General features: G+C 39.8%; 1 protein-coding gene across 4 annotated transcripts in view; it reads left to right on the top strand.

Moving 5' to 3' along the window:
* Positions 1-524: 524 nt before the first annotated feature.
* The window catches only part of syne3 (spectrin repeat containing nuclear envelope family member 3), a 103560-nt gene continuing 83981 nt past the window's right edge, over positions 525-20103 (top strand). Inside the window, exon 1 of one of the 4 annotated variants that reach the window (XM_062968445.1) lies at positions 525-674. The gene's annotated coding sequence lies outside the window, so the exon portion shown is untranslated. Of the gene's footprint in view, positions 675-759; positions 780-20103 lie in introns of those variants that run through there. The other 3 variants (XM_062968440.1, XM_062968443.1, XM_062968442.1) reach the window with 3 other exon arrangements.

The raw sequence follows: 20103 nt of genomic DNA, 5'->3' as shown, positions 1-20103 counted from the left end.
GAAAACCTTTACCTTTACCTACGAATTTAGCACTAAAACATCACAATGTATTGAAAACATTGACTACGAAGACTGACTACTAAAAGGCAGACTTCACTGGATAATACAGAACGTTGGATAAGCGAGACTCCACTGTGTATACATTTTGGGGAGATCTATGGAAACCCCTGAGTGTAGCTACACTGTATAATGAATGCCCGTTTGGCACCCACTTTATCTGCCATGGCTGAAGGCTATGAAATCCTCGGGGTTTGCAGAGAAAGCAGAAGACCTTGTAAAACGACAGCTCCAAGGATTGGATTGCCTTGAGTTCAAGCGGTGCCAAACTGCATTAAGTCAACAATGTAGAGGCAGCCCTTGCGTTCCATTTGGGGGATGGCAGCTTACACACACACACACACAAGCGAAGTTCCCCCTCCCGGCGTCGCGATGGGCAAGATCAACAACAGCAGCGGCGCTGGAGCGATGAGTCACAAGCCCATCCTCGGCCACGGCAGCAAGAGAGGCTGCAGGACGCGCGCGGGACGAGGAGTGGGCGGAGCCTGGCCGTCCCACCATCGAATCCCGAGGCGTCAGACGCCTCCCCGGGTCCTAGCGCCCTTCTCTTCCCAGACAGAAAAGGCCGTGCCGCCGCGCGTCTTGCCCAACGGGACTTCCCTCCGCCCGTGTATCAGGTGAGTGTCTCAGGTTAACGCGCTGACGATAACCATCGATGCTGGTGAGCTCAGTCCTAGCTGGTACCCAGAAGACGGTATTTGGGTGGCTCCAATGCGGCTCTAGTAAGTGTCACTTTCGATTAAGCGGCGGCGCCACCCCTCCTGGGCTGGATCTACACTGCGGTTTGGAACTGCATTATAGGCTCAGCGTCATGTAGTTCACTATACTACATTATCTGAGTTGGGTACAGACTGCAGTGTAGCTTATATAGCAGTCTAGTTCCAGCCTTGGAGAGGGACTTTATTCTGTCGTTATCATCCAGGTTTGTTTGTATGCCGCTTCGCCTCCAAAGTTGGTATTCAGAGCGGCTAAGGAGGCCAAGACAAGCCTACAAGAAGTGGACCTTGCAACAAGATCACACTTTGGGTGCCAGCTGGATGGCGCCCTTGGACAGCCATGGCTGCATCTCCACTGCAAAATTAATGCAGTTTGGCACCGCTTGAACTGTGGCTCAATGCTATGGGATCCTGGAGGAGCCCTCCGGTGGCCTAGGGGATAAAAACCTCGTGACTTGAAGGTTGGGTTGCTGACCTGAAAGCTGCCAGGTTCGAATCCCCCCCGGGGAGAGTGTGGATGAGCTCCCTCTATCAGCTCCAGCTCCATGCGGTGACATGAGAGAAGCCTCCCACAAGGATGGTAAAACATCAACAAAAAATAAAAATAAAAAATCCGGGCGTCCCCTGGGCAACGTCCTTGCAGACGGCCAATTCTCTCACTCCAGAAGCAACTCCTGACACAAAAAAAAAATGGGATTCTGGGAGTTGTAGTATGGAAAAGGTCAGGGGAGATGTTTACTATTTTCACAAGTTTGGTTCCTTTTTTGTTTCATTGGGTGCATCTACACCAACCATGGGCAAACTTTGGCCCGCCAGATGTTTTGGACTCGAACTCGGCTGTTAGGAATTGTGGGAACTGAAGTCCAAAACTCCTGGAGGACCAAAGTTTGTCCATGCCTTATCCAAACTGTAGAATTAATGCAGTTTGAAACCATTTTTACTGCCATGTCTTAATGCATGTGGATCCAATGTATATAATATAATAATACAGTAGAGTCTCACTTATCCAAGCTAAACGGGCCAGCAGAAGCTTGGATAAGTGAATATCTTGGATAATAAGGAGGGATTAAGGAAAAGCCTATTAAACATCAAATTAGATTATGATTTTACAAATTAAGAACCAAAACATGTTATACAACAAATTTGACAGAAAAAATAGCTCAATACGCAGTAATGTTATGTTGTAATTACTGTATTTACAAATTTAGCACCAAAATATCACAATATATTGAAAACATTGACTACAAAAATGGCTTGGATAATCCAGAAGCTTGGATAAGAGAAGCTTGGATAAGTGAGACTCTACTGTACATATATATTATAATATAATAATAATAATAATGTGTAGCAGTGGTTCTCAATCTGTGAGTCCCCAGGTGTTTGGCTTACAACTCCCAGAAATCTCAGCCAGTTTTCTAGCTATTAGGATTTCTGGGAGTTGAAGGCCAAAACATCTAGTGACCCCCATGTTGAGGACCATTGGCGTACATAATATAATAACACATATCTTATATCTAATATAAAATACATATAATATTTTGTGTAATATAACACATAAATATAATATGTAAACATTATGCTGTGAGGTTTTTTTTTTGGGCTATATGGCCATGTTCCAGAAGCATTCTCTCCTGACATTTCGCCCACATCTATGGCAGGCATCCTCAGAGGTTGTGGGGTCTGTTGGAAACTAAGCAAGGGAGGTTTATATATCTGTGAAAGGTCCAGGGTGGGAGAAAAAACTCTAGGCCCCTTCCACACAACTAAATAAAATCCCACATTATCTGCTTTGAACTGGAATATATGGCAATGTGGTCTCAGATAACCCAGTTCAAAGCAGATATTGTGAGATATTCTACTTTGATATTCTGGGTTATATGACTGTGTGGAAGGGCCCTGAGTCTGTTGGAGGCAAGTGTGAATGTTGTCATTAAACACCTTGATTAGTATTTTAGGTGATAGGTGATTAATGACAACATTCACACTTGCCTCCAGCAGATAAGAGTTCTTTCTACCTAACCCTAACCCTAACCCTAATCCTGGACCTTCCACACATATATAAACCTCCCTTGCTTAGTTTCCAACAGACCTCACAACCTCTGAGGATGCCTGCCATAGATGTGAGCAAAATGTCAGGAGAAAATGCTTCTGGAACATAGCCATACAGCCCGGAAAATTCGCAGCAACCCAGTGATTCAGGCCATGAAAGCCTTCGACAACACATAATATATATAATTCTATACATTGTGGATCTGATGCTGAATTGCGCTGTCCAGCTGATGGTGCCTTATTTAGTGGGTCAACGTGAAACAGAAATAAAACACGTGAAGCAGAAGAACAACTTCTGTCATTGCATGCTTCTTGTGAACATATGGGAGCGGTTTATTTATAGTGCAACAAGGAAGGAGCTGGGCTAAGCATATAGCATAGACTATATATAGCAGGTTTGGAATATGTCTTTTAGAGTTGACACTTTTCTCAGATAAGACATTGATGGATGGTTGGTGTATGGATATGTTTGAAAAGGTGTTCCCGAAGTGTTGCAAAATTTTTAATGGCCTTTCAAGGGAGGGAGGACCTATAACAAAATGCATTTTCCCACTCAAAAATCCCATGTGGGACAAATTAGACAAAAGAATGAGGCTTTAATGTTAATATGCAGTTCATATACAGTGCTATCCCATTATTCACAGGTTCAGTAGTCAGAGCTTCATTTACTGTAATTAATTGTTATTATTAGTAGTAAAGGTAAAAGTTTTCCCTTGACATTAAGCCTAGTTGTGTCCAACTCTGGGGGTTGGTGCTCATCTCCATTTCCATCTCCGAATAGCTGGCATTGTCCATAGACTGCTTCAAGGTAATGTGGCCAGCATGACTGCATGGAGCGCTGTTACCTTCCTGCTGGAGCAGTAATTATTGATCTCATATTTGCATGTTTTCGAACTGCTAGGTTCGAAAACACTCTAACATGCACTCTAACATGGTTGAAAGAAACCGTGAGGATATCTTCATCTGCATGTTGAGCTATGGAATAGTCTAATAATAATAATAATAATAATAATAATAATAATAATAATAATAACAACTTTATTTATACCCTGCCACCTTCTCCCCACGGGGACTCGGGGTGGCTCACATGGGGCAAGGCATGACCAGCACAATTTACAAAAACAACATAAATACATTGAACAATATATAAAAAAATAATAACAGTAAGACAATATCATGGAGAAATTTAGGTACAGTGTTAACTGATGATGGTTGGAGCAAATTCCGATCTGATAGAAAAGACACATAGGAAGGTTGCCTTTTATTAAGTCATCTTGGATGCTAAACCCCTCTAAATTAGTCCGCTTCTCTTGGGTGTGGTACAGGGTGCTCAATTGTTGCCAATGTTGAAACGTGACTTAACTTTGATCCTTGCTGGCTTCAGTACATGCTGTAGAGGGTGGAATTTGCCATCTTGTTCTTGGTAACAGGCAGCATTTTTTTTTAGCAAACCCAGACTTGAACCCTCAACATTGCAATACAAGTGCAAGTATTTCAGCACAAACTGCATGTCCATCAACTCAGTAATTGAAACCTTCTTTGGGTTGGAGACTGTGTTGAATTCTCTTGCACACTATAATTCTAGGATTCCATATTCCTCTCTGCTATTTTCTTTCATTTGATTTCTGTTGTTGTGTGTATGAAGGTAGTTCAAGTTGATTTTAGTATAATAAAACCAGAAAATCTTAGAGTTTAAACATGCCTTGTATTTAAATATTTGTTTTCAGTATCATTAACAGAGGAGAGGAGAATTGAACAACTATCATAAGCCTCATACAGCTCAGGTAGATAATCTAGATCATCATCATCATCACCATCATCATCATCATCATCATCATATATTTTTGGATACCCTCACAGCTTGAGGTGGAGCACAACACAGTTAAATGCATAATCATAAAATACATTCAATACAATGCATGTATTAAAAGCCACTTCCCATGCTGAGTCCCAGGCAGTTCTGGAGCAGCTGTTGCAGAGTATTTCACTGATAGATGCAGCCTTAGACTCCTCACATTTCTCTAGATAAGTGCTAAGCATTTTATTATTAATGAGTAACAGAAGTAAAACAGTTTATAACAAGACAATGAAATGGAAGCCCTGTGTTTCACTAGTTCATTTCAGAAATCTGTTAATGAACACAACCACTCCAGGTGGGATCTTGGAGAGAAAGAACATGGTGCATTACAATACTTCAGTTAGAGTTAAGTCCTTGGCTGATGCCCAGCATGCAAGGGATTCATTATTAACAGATCAACGCTGAGGATCAGTCCTGACTTGTGGTGCCAAAGAGTTAATTTGCACAAGAGCGGTTCCCTGGGGTATAATTACCACTTGGCACGTGATGCCTTTTTCATTGAAGGCATGTGCCATTGGCACAGCTCCCCGCAGGGAATCCTGCCCACATATTTTAACTGGCTGTTGTGTGGGCCTATGTTTGAGACAGATAAACAATCTTTCTTTCCAGCAAAGGAGGAGCTTCATTTCAAGTGGCTGGGAATAGAAGACCCGGCTGATTGACTGGAGAAACATGAGAAAGGTGGAATAAATGAGTTGACATTGAATTGACTGGAAAAGGCACAGACGGGGAAATCGATTCTTTGTCCTTGGCCACCTCCAAAGCAAAAGCATTCCTGTCAAACCTTTCGACATCATGTTTCCTGGTCTTGTCATTTTTTGATATTTTTGGCTTATGAGAGTTATGCTGTACACAGGACTTTCCGTGCTTCTCTTGTAGAGGGGGCTGGCTTTTGTTTACCATGATGATATGCTGTGATAGTTTTTGCTGACTACAAGTTGTTTCTTTAAGTTATTTTATTTTATTTTTGCAATGCTGGCATGGCTTGAGTGCTGGGCTAGGACTCCAAGAAACTAGGGTTTGAATCCCAGCTTTGGCCTCAGAAAACCATTAGTTGACCTTGAACAAGTCACAAACTCTCAGGCCCCATATACACTGCCTTATAATCCAGTTTCAGTATGCAGATTAACTTCATTGAACTGGATTATATGGCAGTGTAGACTCATTTAATCCAGTTCTACACTGCAGTTCAAACTGGATTATGTGGCAGTATAGATGGGTCCTCAGTCTCATGGGAAGGAAAGGTAACCCTCCAAACAAATCTTGCCAAGAAAATAGGGTTGCCATAAGTCAGAAATGATTTGAAGACACATAGCAACAACAACAATGCAACAAATACTGTCATAATGCTATTGTTGTTTTTATTTATACACAACTTTTCCTCTTAAAATAAACCTTTGGCTTAATTACTCTTCTAAGCTGTTTGTTTCAAAACATATTATTCTACAATGTACTGTATAAGATAACATTGCCACTCATATGCAGCAAATTTAAAGGCTTTTAAAGCAGTAAACATCCCAAACAATAAACCAATATAGGAATAGGGAAATAACAACAACAACAACAACAACAACAGCAGCAACAACTTTATTCTTCTATCCCACCCCATCTCCCCAAAGGGACTCGGGGTGGCTTACATGGGAACCAAGCCCAGTAATGCAACAAGAAAATACAACAACATAAGATACATTTCAGTTACAATAAATTAATACATAAAAACATATAAAATATTATAAAAGCTTAAACTCAACAACAACCAATAGCTGAGCGCAATGGGTGTGTTCAAAAATTGGAGGCAAGGCAATAAAATTATATTTTTATTGCAAGGTCACTGATAAGATGGGCCAGAAATAATCATTACTAGCTTGGTTAAGCTAAGATAAATGAAAACAAATTAACAGATATTTAGAACTGAGCACAGTTCCTGTCTCTTGACACATAAAAGGGAAAGAAGGCTCCAATGTCAGAGAGGTGAGAATGGGTTTTTTAATCAGCTGTCCCACATTTACTGGGGTTAGGGGCATATGACCTCTATGAAAGTGAGAACATCTGAATATAGAAATAGCTTTTTAAAAAATTGGAGTGAACACCTCTAGAAATGTCTAGGGTTTTTTTTTTGTTTTTTTTTTTTGCATGAGTCTATGGTTAACTTCATCTGGAAGCTGATTATAGAATTTCTTTGGAGGACATAGAAATTCTCAGAGAGGTGTTCTCTCTAGAACTCTCTTAAATCCTCCAGAATTACCAAAGGAGGCTAATCATAGAGTCACAATGGAGAATCTATGGATTCCTAAAAAGAGAAGTTTTTAAAAGTCAGAACCACAAATGTGGAGGGAGAACTGTACAGTATTTTGAAGAAGCTTTCCAAGGTGCTGAACATATTTTGGGGTTTAGGATTCCACACCCCAGTTGGCACATTTAAAGGTCAGTTTAGATTTAGGGTAGACTATCATCATTTCCCAGCGCATTACTGTCCAATACCTCTACAGCCTGAAATGAGGCTCGATAGCCTGGCCATAACTTTCATGGAGGGATCCTATGGCCCTTACCTCAGTGAGTTCAGGCTAAAACCCAAAGTGCTCTCACCATTTCAGTGATATTGAAGCCACCAGTGGCCAGTACTCTGCACCATATTGCTCTGTAGAATGGCAGGGGGGAGCTTTCCCTTCCCTTTTAGAAGAGAATAAGGAAACCAGGGTAGAGAATGGGAGAACTGGTTCCCAGTGTCAAATTATGGTAGCAGAGTTTTAATAGGAAGGGAGTGTCTTTCTGATGGTTGCTCCCTGGGTTTGGAATTCTATCCCAAGGGAGGCTAGGATGGCTTCCTCCTCGCTGGCCTTTTGTTAGGACACATAAACGTTTCCATTCCCACAGTATTTTAGAAGCTGGTTATGAGGAGTTTTAAGGATGTGCTGATAATACTGATGTTTATCTTTGGTTTCTCATAGATTTGTTTCAAATGGTTTTAATTCTATGGGATGTTTTTTACTTGAAAATATTTTTCTCTGTTTTTTCTAAGAGCTTAGTAAAAGCTTTTGCTTTAATATGAATCCATATTTTTCATTTTTGTAAGTTGCCTTGCAGACTCAGTTCTGGGAAAACTGGGGTATATAATAAATTAATTTATTAATGGTGTGATGGCGGTGGTGATGGTCTCTTGATATATGACAGACTATATCCAATAAATGGTAATTGTCTGATCATGGTTATAATAATTATGATCTTGACACACACGCCCCATATCCATGTGACCGGTATCTGAAGTGTCATTTATCTACGACCAGCAAAATATGTCCTTTCTAACTATTTTCTAGGTCTTACAGCCCAACTCTAGTATTCTTGGGCTGAAAACTTTGATTCCAATGGTGTTTATTATTCTCAACAGCTTTGCATATGAGTACAAAGTTTAAGCTATCCTTGTGGATACATGGGTCATAATGTAATAATAATTTCTTCTTTGTTCTCATTCCTCTGGCAAGATATTCTTATGTGCACAGGCCTCTAAAAATTTACTGTGATGGACTTTTAGTGACGCGAGGTTCTGTTTTGTGGTTTGTATAGTCTTTTAATGATTTTTAATAGCCCGTCCCTAAGATATAAATCCAACCACCTGCAATTCTGTAAGCCAGGTTATAATTGGACTTCCCTCCATCCCAGGCATGGGCAAACTTCAGTCCTCTGGGTATTGTGGACTTCAACTCCCTGAAATTCCAGCCAGCTTGTTAGGAATCATGGGAGTTGAAATCCAAAATACATGGAGGGCTTAGGTTTGCCCATGCCTGCTCTTCTTTCACATTTTGTACATGCTGAAGAAGGCCATTGTGTTATGCCCACAACTTTAGTCAGTTTTACCATGGGCTTTGATTAAGTCAAGGAAGGGTATGGAAGTGCTGTCATTGGCTGGTGAGGTTCCCATAGGAGAACCTGGGGCCCATCATGTTGAGGCCATGCCCACCTTGGGGGCAGGTTGCATCAGCCCACTCTCCTTCCTGCCATTCAAAGTGTACCCAGGAGGGGGACTAGAGGGTAGGGGAGCATCCCATTGATCAGCAGGTTGGTCATTGGAACTGGACTCTATTAAGGCCAGACATTTGCAGCCCTAATCAACAATGTTGTGTCCTTGTTTGTCCCAACAGTGGTTATCTGTGTGAATGGGGATCCTTCCCATGAAAACATCCATTGCTGCTTTTTGTTTTAGGAAGAGAACTTCTCGCATTCCTACCCTCAAAAGCCAAAACACAAACAGCAGAATGAGCTTTCTCACTGGCACACCCTTAATACCTTGACCCACATGTTTTCTTCTCATTTCCATTTGGAGCTATAAATCAAAGGAAATGCTAATATGCACTGAAGGTTTGTACTTTCTAGACAGCCCTCTCCTTTCCCCCTTTGGAAACAATGTTTCCAAATACAGTTCCACCTGCAACCATTTTCTTGCAATCTCCCTTCTCGTTTCTAAAAAAACCTTAGTGGGAGATTTCCCTTCGGATTAACAGCATCCTCTTCCCAGCTTTTGTTTCTGCCACCTTGTACTGCATCTTCTTTGATGCCATCTGTTCTTTTAGCTGCTGCCAAGAGAGAAGGGGCAAACCTGTATTTATATAACAGTATGGTGAACTTCGTCCAGGAGTTTTTTCACTCGTTTCAAAGGGTTTGGTTTTATTGCTGTGCTCAGACATCTATGATCCAAGTCTGCCCCTGCTTGCAGACAAATAACATGCCATCAATTGTAGAGAGGAGTAAGAATTTATCAGCCCCATAAGAAAGCCATTAAATACACAGGGCTAATAGCAAACATGAAATTATATTTTGGAATACCCTTAGACGTCATCTCTTTTATACATCCCTTATGTTGGGTGTTGCCAGTGCTTGCCACTTTTTTGTTTATTGGCATGACGAGTGAGGCAGGGAAGGAGGTGAATCAAATCATGAAGTAGGGGTTGTTCTGATCTGTGATGGGAAAATAAATGAAGATGTTTTCCCAGATATATTGTCTATTTCTTTCTCTTCCCCTTGCAGGCCAGAGTAGCCACATCTTCATGGAGTCACTTCTTTTCCTTAGCCCCAGTTAGTAAATAGCAACAACTGTATCCTCCCATCCCAAGCTTTACAGACGCCAGGAAAAAAATAATGGACAGGGTACAATAGGCTAGGAAATAATTCTTTGCACCACCTATGAAAGAAAGCATAAGTGCACATAACTCTAAGTTATGTGTGCCTATGCCGCTAATACGTAGAATTGTAGCCACTGACATTAATGTAATAATATATCCGTATCTACTCAGTTATGGTCTATGACCAAAATCCCATTGATGCACTATCTACAAACATAGCAGTGTAGGTAGTGGCAGTGGGAAGAAAAAGGACATAATTGTAGTCACAGTTTTGGATATATTGCTTTTGGAGAAGCAGGCCCCACAGAAGTTGCCAGGTTTTGTCAGCTGCCCATCAGCACCTTGGCACAACCCTTAAAAAGTACCATTGCTATTATAGTATACCAAGAGATTCCAATATTATTTGAAATCTTTGCAGTCTCAAGCACATAATTTGGATTGCTTGCTACCTCTTTTTTTCCTCAGAGGTTCTTCATCTTTAATCACTGCATGGCAAAAAGACACACTGATCTGAGAATACAATGTTTGCAGCTGTTGAATTTTTACAGTGCCACAGGAAAAGAATTTCATTTCAGTTCATGTTTGAACAATTTACCAGGTTTTTCCAAAATGTCTCCATATTTGGGCTTGAAAGAAGCTGAGGTGTGGGTGTGTTTCAAAAATTTCAGAAGTGGAACAATTTGAATCTATCGGCTTTTCCATTTCCTTGCTATTAAGTTACAGCAAAAACTAATGGACATGTTAGGGCTTTATTTCCCCCTGTTTATTTCCTCCAAAAAGGATATTCCTTTCTCCCTTGTTGATGTGTTTTATTTAAAGGGTGTGTGTTTTCTAGCAAAATATTACTTTCGAAGAAGACTCATAATAAAACATTCTTCTTTCAGATTCTTTTCTATTGCAATTATGTGTGGAACGTGGATAGAGCTTTTGTATGGTTTTGTCTCTGAAACTCACTCCAGGCAAGGAGTGATTTGGTTTTCCCATCTTTTTTTGACATTTTATACTGTGTATTTAGTAAAGTTTGGTTCAGAAAGCCCTATGGTATTTAAAAGGTTTGGCTTTAGTGCTGGCCTCTGTAAGCTTATTATTCCTTTCTTGGTGACCTTTAAGGTTGTTTTTAAGTCATAGAATAATAGAATTGTAGAGTTTGAAGAAACCAAAGGACATCCAATTCACTCTGGAGAGATGGCCGTCCAGCCTCTGCTCACTGTAGTCTTTTTCATAGCTTTTACCATCAAGAAATTCTTCTCTTTAAGAGCTTTTGGACAATGGGATAGATGCTTTTTTGTTTTTCCCAAAATCCTATAATATTGCCTTATTATCTTTACCCCACTATGAAATTCTTCAATATAAAACAAATATATATACTATTTTCCTGCAAAACAACTACATTAAGAAAATGTATTCCGTGTGTCCCAGTATCTGCAGGGGATTTTGCGTGGATATGCAAAACCACAGATAATATTGAACCATATTGAAATGAAGGACTTCCAGTTCAATAATACAATAGAGTTGTGCTGGAGGACCTAGAAAATGTCTGTAGAAGACTTTTTTTTTGTTTGACATGGATACATGAAACTGCAATTGCCTGTCACACTGAGATGGGGGTGGTATTGTATTTAGGAAAGATGCCTTGAAAAAATTATATGGTGTTTTCCTGGTCACCAAGAACACAACACAAGACAACAAGGAGAAACATTTGCTTGCCTTTCCCTCACTTTGTCACCTCTTTAGGTTTGTGGTACCTTCCCTTTGGGCTCCAATATCAGGACAGAGCCAGGTTGGTGAGATCTTCCAGCTTAGATTCAGTGTGAATTGAGTTTTGAACTAGAATTGAACACAATTCTAATTCCTGCTCCTTTATTAAAACAAGCTGAGAGACCTTGGGGCTAGATAGAGAATGGAAGGTTTATTCTCCCAAAGGACTTGTGCATTGGAATAAATGGATCAAAGCAAATAAATCTTGAAGAGAAAACCCCATGATAAATTGGCCTTAAGAAACAACCTGAAGGTAGAAAAGAACAAGAAACAAGCAAATTGTTTGCCTTTGGCTTTGGGTCCAATTAGTTCCGTCTTCCAGAGAAAAAGAGGTAGTGCTGTAGTGGAACCAGTGCTTGTGGGGCAAAGCCTCAGGACATTTTTGAAAAAATCTGTAAACCCTTTCCCATCAGTTCCCTCTGTTAGATCTGTTCCCTCTTATTAAAACAGCCCGACTGGCTGCCGATAAGTTTCCGGTCCCAATTCAAGGTGCTGGTAATCATCTATAAAACCCTAAATGGTTTGGGTCCAGCCTATCTTTGTGATCACATCTTCCGCTATGAACCTGTGCTCACTCCCACTTCTGTCACAAGCATGGTTGGTGGGGATGAGAGAGAGGGCCTTCTCGGTGGTGGCCCCCTGGCTCTGCAACTCCCTCCCCAAAGAGGTTATACCAGGCCACCTTCTGGAAAGACCTGAAAACTTGGTTGTTCCAATGTGCCTTTGACTAATTGGTTCAACAACTTGACTTGGCCCTTCTAGCTCTAACATAATATCTAGCCTTTGCACTTTATTGTAGATTATTGCACAAGCCCTGGACCGCCCTTTCAACTCTGAATATGTCCGCTGTGCCCAGCTACTGGTTATCGGTTGTTGTTGAATTTATGTTTTTATGATGTTTTATATGTTTTATGTGCTTAATTCATTGCAATGCAATTATATTTTATTGTGATATATTTTTAAAAAAATTTGTTCTACTGTGCTTGGTCCCCATGTAAGCCACCTGGAGTCCCTTCGAGGAGATGGGGCAGGATATAAAAATAAAGTTATGATTATTATGGACTAATGTAAGGCATTTTGTTTAACCCTTGGAAACCAAAAGATACTCAGCAATACCAACCCTTGATGGTTACCATGACTCATTATTTTGGAGATGCATCTGCACTGTAGAATTAATGCAACCACCTTAACTATCATGGCTCAATACTATGGAATCTTGGACTCTGTAGTTTGGTGAGACAGTAGTATTCTTCAGAAAAGATGATTTAAAAAGCCTTATAAAATCCCAGCATCTCCATAGATGGCAGTTAATGTGCTGTCAAACTCTATTCATTCTACACTGCAGATACGTCCTTGGAGTATAAAGCAAATTGTCCAGTGAAAGAAACCCACATCAATTTCCTCCATGACTTGCATCTCAACAGGAAACCTTCTCCTCCAGTAACCCATTAGAAAACTTTGTTTAATGTGTGCATTGGAATAAATTGTCTCTTTGAGTCTCCTTCGGGAAAGATAAATAAACAACAATAATCATAAGACCATTGAGCCTAGCTATATGAAGATGTGAGGCCATACACCTAGGATTCATTCTACTCTCCTTGGAGAGTAGATGTCATGACCATCATCTGTCTAAGTAATACAGAGGCAGATCTTCCTAACATTTCATGCTCCTCATTGGCAGCCTTTGAAGTACTAAACACTTCAATATTGTTTTACACTGGTTTGAGATTCATTTCTGAATACAGGAGGTTTAAAAAGCATGACACAGGAAAATATGTCATGAGAGTAACATACCAATTTCTCTTTCTAAACTCTTTGCAACACTATACATAAGCAGGAACTTGATTCAGGAAATGAAACAGGATCAAGATGTCCTGTCAGTAAAAACAAAGTATTTCAAAAGCCTCTCCTAGCTCATTCGTTTTTTCTCATTCAAATCTTTTGCAATCTGTAACATGCTGTGATGTTGCTTGGCCACAGGTGTCCTATTTTCTATCTATGAATTGTTGGAAAATATGAAACAAGCATGTATTGAAACATGATGTCCCAGCTTTAAACTTCTTGAAAAAGAAACTTGGAACTTAGTTTTATTTAAATTTCTTTAAGCCACCCTGGGCCTCTCCTCAAGGGAAATGTAGGGTATTCATTTTACTCTCTCAACATTTGCAAGTTCAATTTTTGCAAATGTGATTTTTCATGCATCTGCTTACTCTCTAGGTTTTCCAGTGTGACTATGGCCAACCTCTGGCACAAGTTGATGATAGAGTTGAACCAGAGGACCTAGAGATTCCTAGAGAGAATACTTCTCTAAGCATTTTTGGTCCTTCAGCACTATCCTATTGTCAGCTTCAAGCAGAAGGTCTAGAGCAGTGGTTCTCAACTTGGGGTCCCCATATGTTTTTGGCCTACAACTCCCAGAAATCCTAGCCAGTTTACCAGCTGTTAGGATTTCTGGGAGTTGAAGGCCAAAAACATCTGGGGACCCCAGGTTGAGAACCACTGGTCTAGAGATTTCTGGGGAGGTTTTTACTCAGGTACCAAATTAATGCTTTTTTTTAAAAAAAAAAAATTGTTTCTCCACTTTCATAGGGGTGCCCTGTGTCCCTAAACCTAGTGAATGTGGTGGGATAACTGTAATTCTTTCTCTAGATAAACTTGAAACATTAGAGCACCCAATTGAGAGAAGAGGCAGTTGTGAGCAAGTCAGCTTTGCAAAGGGGATGCTGCTACAAGATGTTTATGATTTTTGTTCTTGCAAAGCCAATGAGAGGAACAAACAGATGCAATTAGTTAAGGACTGTGTTCTGCAGCAGTGACTCACGGTTTTAGCCTAGTAAAACATTGCTCTAGAGGCTTGATGTCTTCCTCCTTCATTGAAACCTATCCTGAGAGCAGCAAATTGAATTGACTTCCTCCCAGGAAGCCATCAGCCAGTTTAAAATGAATAGGCAATGAGTCACAAGGGCTTCGGTTTTCACTTCTGCTATATTTAAGCAGCCCTAACCCATTTTGTGATAGGAGATTCTACTACACGATGGAATAATGACAACCTTTTATTTTTGCATGGATTTTTCAGTACTGATGATACACCTTGTGAGTTATTAACAGTCTTTGATGTGTCAGTTTTGCCTTTCTAGTGTAGAAATGAATTTTGCATCATATTCGGTCTTCACAGACTGGTGCAGTAAAAACAGCAGCATGGATATGAGATGTTTGTTTTCCATCAGAATATATAGTACAAACCTATATCCAAGGAACCGATATCTGCAGTTTGATTTATCCACCACTGACAGAATTTTCTAGGTCCACCAGGCATTTTCTAGGTGCTCCAGTGTGACTCTGTGGTATTCTTTGTCCAGAAATCCTTCATTTCAGTAGGAGTCCCAAAACCCAATGAGAAGAATAATAGAACAGGGAGAGTTTTGCACAATTTTTTCCCATTATTCAAATCTTCTGAAGTTTAACCATTTGACTTTTTTGTGCAAAAACTGTGCTTTCTATGCAGAAAATGTGTTTCTCCTGCAGAACAGAACATTTCTGAATAGAAACAGTGTTCTTTCACTCAATAAATGTATTTGAAGGACTGGACAAAAATGCATTTTTCTGTGCAGAAAAATGTTCCAGAACCCTTCGGGATGCTCCAGTTTGGGAATAATACTATAGAAAAATATTTGCTTTCTCATGTAGTGTAGAGAATAATATAGTAAACATTGTCCTTGCATCTGAGGATGACATACCTGAGAATTTACATGCCTAGTGTCTACTAAGTAATATTCTTATGCTGCGATCTTACATATGTACTGTAATTTGCATAGCTGCACAGTGGCTATATTACACCTCCCTCCTGCTGAATGACAACATTGTGCGACTGAGTTTCTGTCAGTGTGCCTGTTTATTGTCTTCTTGCAAAATGGTGAAAGCATAATGGATTGTTCTGTAATCTCAGTAATGAAAATAATACTTTGAAGGCATTGACAAATGTTGTCTACCATCCAGGAATGTCCAACAGCATAGTCAGAATTCTCTTGGTTACACTGCAGTGGAGTAGAATCAGTTCTTGAATGTTCAATTATTTAATCAGTTCTTGAATTGTGAGATCACATAGGTAGATAATTCATTCTTTGACTCTACATTGGCTAGAACAAAACAGTAGGATTTAGGCCTGTGTTATTGTGAAATGGTTGGTCTTGGAAAACTCAGCTAACGCAAGCACAAATTGAATACAGTCAGTCCTCTGCATTCACCGGAATTAGGATCAGAGGGCCTCCCCCGTGAAAGAAGAAGAATGTGAACAAACTCTCACTTTGGAAGAACACCTTTCTAAGGAATCTCTGGGTCCTCTAGTGCAATTCAATATTACTTGAATTCATTAATAATCAAATCTGTAAAACCTAAACCCAGAAATGTAGAAGTCTATCTGAACATCCATATCACAACTGTTGAAACGGTATAGCCTCATGTATAAGCAATCTTCACAGACATATGTGATACCAACAAATTATCAGCTATATTTTGGTTTTGGATGACTTTATTTTATTTTTTTAACATATGCAGTACGTACTACAATCTCTGTAGCACAACCTATCCCTGAAGGTAATCCTTCTGGAGGGAATGGAATTTGAATTCACTTAGCTTTATTTGTAAGTAATCGTGTAGCCTAAAGGCACCATATCCTATTTGATCTTGAAAGCTGGCTGGTACTAGGATAGGAGACTGCCAGTGAACACCAGGTGCTGTAAGCTATATCTCAGAGGAAGGAACCAGCAAAACCACATTTGAATATTCCTTGCTTAAGAAAATCTTATGAAATTCATGGGGTTGCCATAAATTAACAGGCAACTTAAAAGTACACACCCACACACAAATGTGTAGCCACCTAAATGCTGAAAGGCACCAGATCCCATTGGATTTTTAAGCTAAGCAAGGACAGCTCAGGTTAGTACTGGATGGGAAACCAGGGGCTGTATATTTCAGAGGGAGGAAGTGATAAAACCATTTCTTAGTATTCCTTATAGTTTCATCCTCCTTTTCTTGGTTTTTAAATGTTCAATTTTAATTTTTCAAATTTGGAAAAGTTGAAATATGATTTACTGTATTTACTATAAGGAAAAAATTTGAAAATGTCTGACAAATATTAAATTAGGTAACAAACATACAGCAGCCTAAGGTAGTCATGTATATAAGCTAATGCTGAGGTTGGTTAATTAATTGGCAAATGCAATTATATCGTGCTGACTGTGTAATTGCCAAAATGAATGAACAAGCAGTTCTTCCAAGAGCTATTTTGTAAGTACAGTAGTACCCTTAAGCAAAAAGGATAGCTCTATATACTAAGCAATCAAGGATGTCTGTGAACTAAGTAATCCGAAGGAGCTTTCCTAAAGAGATTTGAGACCTCCGGACGGCTGGCTTCACTACAGATCAGATCAGTGTTGACTGGAAATCATTACTATCTGATCAGCATCTGGTGGTTGAAATAAAGAGGAGCTAGGCTTTCTTCCAGATTTTAACAGGCAGCTTAGCTATCTTTCTGGAAGCAAGAACATGGCCCTTAAAAATAATATATCACACTGTCTTTTTAGTTGAATTATTTGACACATTAATCTGAAAAGAGGTGTTTATGCTGTCTCTATGCTTTGCCAAACTACGTGTCTCCTGGAGCCTTGGAAAACTATTGACCTCATCATACTTACCTCTGGAAATGTTGTATGATGCATCCACTCCAGCTGGAGGACAGGTGGACACACCTCCTATCACATGATAAAGAAGAACTGCCTGTGGAAACCCTTCCTCCAGCTGGAGTGGAAGTGTCATCTGACGCTTCCCTCTCAACATGGGAGGCTTCCCATGTTATGCTGGCTCCAATGGGGCCAGCACACACCTGCGCTGCCCAGGCAATGCTTTCCCCATGTGATGGGAAAAGTGTTGCTGGAGGGAGAGATGTGCAGGTGATGGATTCACCCCAGCTGCCGCTTATTTCAATGACAAAGCTAGCTGAAGCAGGATGCTTCACCTGGCTAATATGATGAGGTTCTTTGGGTGCATGATTCAGCTTCATTTGATCTCCTGCAGAATATGGTAGAAAGGTGTGGATAACAACACTCTAGGAATTTTTAGAGGGGGGAGCTTGACCTTCATCATGCTCTTCAGTCCAAAGGAAAATAAAAAAAATGGCATACAAAAGTTATGCAATATTACTGCAGATATCTCAGTTTTGTTCTATCCAATTTGCATTCATGGATTCATGGATTGTATCACATTGTGAAGTTGACCATAATAAGATCATGGTGGAGGATATACAAATGCCTTGAGGGAAAGCCCTAGGTTCTCAAGCATAAATTCTAGTGAAAGTTGAGTCATATTGGAAGGGTTAACATATTAAGCAATGGCACAAAGAAATAAGAAAGGACAATTGAGACCATGGTGGAGAGGACTAGAAGTTCTCCCTGTACTACAACTCTTGTATTCCTCATCATTAGACATCATGACTAGAGCTGATGGGAGTTCTGATACATTACCATCCATTCTGATACATTAACAAGCCTATAGTTCTGTTTAGTCAGGATAGTGGGGTTTGAATGTAGATATAAAGCTTGTGGATATGATATCTGACTTTAAAATATCCTTTAATGTTTCCTCAACCTTAAAATAACAAATTCTGTTGGGTTGCAATTCCTATTATTCCCAGTCTGCAAGGCAAATAATCAAAAGTAATGGGAGGTGTCATTCAATAACATCTGGGGCCCCAAACAGGATAAAAACTATAGAGCACTGACCACTGTGTGTGTGTGTGTGCGCGCGCGTGTGTGTAGATAGATAAATAGATAGATAGATAGATAGATAGATAGATAGATTCAATTGCTCTTTGAAGGCAAACTTAAAGTCAATATGGCCCTTTCTGAAAATGAGTTCAACACCCTTGTCTTAGGGGGAAGCCAATTGAAAGCTCCAGGATTATAGAGTGTAAAAGCAAACAAACCCCTATATCCATGTGAACTGTATAAGCAGGTTGCTAAAAGAGAAATTTCATCCCCTCCGGGTCCATTTTCAGCCTTGATTTTTTTTCCTAGCCCCAAACTATACAGGCCAAGCAATAAAGTATGTAACAAAGTTACTAGAGACACACTGACCCTCCTTATAGCACTGGACAACTATTAATATTTGTCAATGATGCTAACAAAGACTCCAGAGCACATCTGTCTACTGATTGAGGTTGAATTCAGTAAAAGAGGGCATCCATTTATAGTAGGGAGGATGAAAATATTAAAAAAGCTGCAAATTGTACAAAATCCACAATTCTCCACAGTCGCTATGCTTACTCGTGCAGTCCATTAGGAAAATATAAATCCCTTCATTACATTGTTCAGAGCCACAGGAGCCCCTTTTACACAAATCCCTCTTTAAATCTGCCTTTGTTTTTGTATATACCAATCACTTTACATCAGATCCTGGACATATTGACAACCACCTGGAGCTAACAAAATAGTTGCAAGAGTATATGAATTCTGGATATCTCACCACCCCCAAGCAATATCCTATAACTGGTACCAGAACACTGTCAAGGAATCCTATTTTTCACAGAGTGCTAAATCCCAATTTAATCTGAGAGATGAGCAGCAGGGATAAACATCTGATTCAAAGAGCTGCTTAAGAAAAAATTCTTATGGTGGGTCAGCTGGGAGGTGATTGCCGCTCTGAAATGTCTCAGCACCATTGCTATCCATGGATTCTTTCTTTAATCCTACTAAATCTGCATGTCGCTTAAATCACAGATGAAGATTTTTATATAAGTGGTAAAAAAATCTACCCAAAAAACCTGGCTTGACTTGTCCATGAGTATGTACTGTACTTTGTTTCTTATAAAAAATAACTATTCCTTTTTCTGAAAAGAGATGGGTTTAGTCCATCCTGGGATAACTTAAAAGCATCCACCCCCAGTAGAGTCTTCCATGACACAACTTCTGGCCTCCTTTAATGCCTGGTTAGGAAAATGGTGGCAGCAAACAGTGAAGACTGGTCCCTGAGATGGTATTGGTGCATTCCCCTCTCTGCATAATGACCCTCGACTTATCCATGTATAATATCAAATCCATAATTTTGGCCTCCAGATCTGCCTCAAGATGTGTGAAGTCAACATACATTAATATATGCATAATGCATAATGAGATATCTTGTAAATGGGACCCAAGTCTAAAAATGACAACTGTGTATGTGTGTGTGTGTGTGTGTGTGTGTGTGTGTATACACACACATATACATACATATACATATACATATATATATATATAACATAAAGACAATTTGATATAATCTTTTAAATAATTTTGTACCTGAAACAAACTCTGAGTACACTGAACTATCAGAAAGCAAAGGCGTCACTATCTAAATCAGGGGTCCCCAAACTAAGGCCCGGGGGCCGGATGTGGCCCTGCAAGGTCATTTACCTGGCCCCCGCCCTCAGTTTTATAATATAATATTTTTATATCATTTTAAATAATATAATATATTGTATATACATATAATATTGATAATAATATAATGTTATACAATA

Source organism: Anolis carolinensis, chromosome 1, assembly GCF_035594765.1.
Source record: "Anolis carolinensis isolate JA03-04 chromosome 1, rAnoCar3.1.pri, whole genome shotgun sequence".
NCBI classification, from domain to species: Eukaryota; Metazoa; Chordata; class Lepidosauria; order Squamata; family Dactyloidae; genus Anolis; species Anolis carolinensis.
This window is presented reverse-complemented; position numbering and strand designations above follow the sequence as displayed.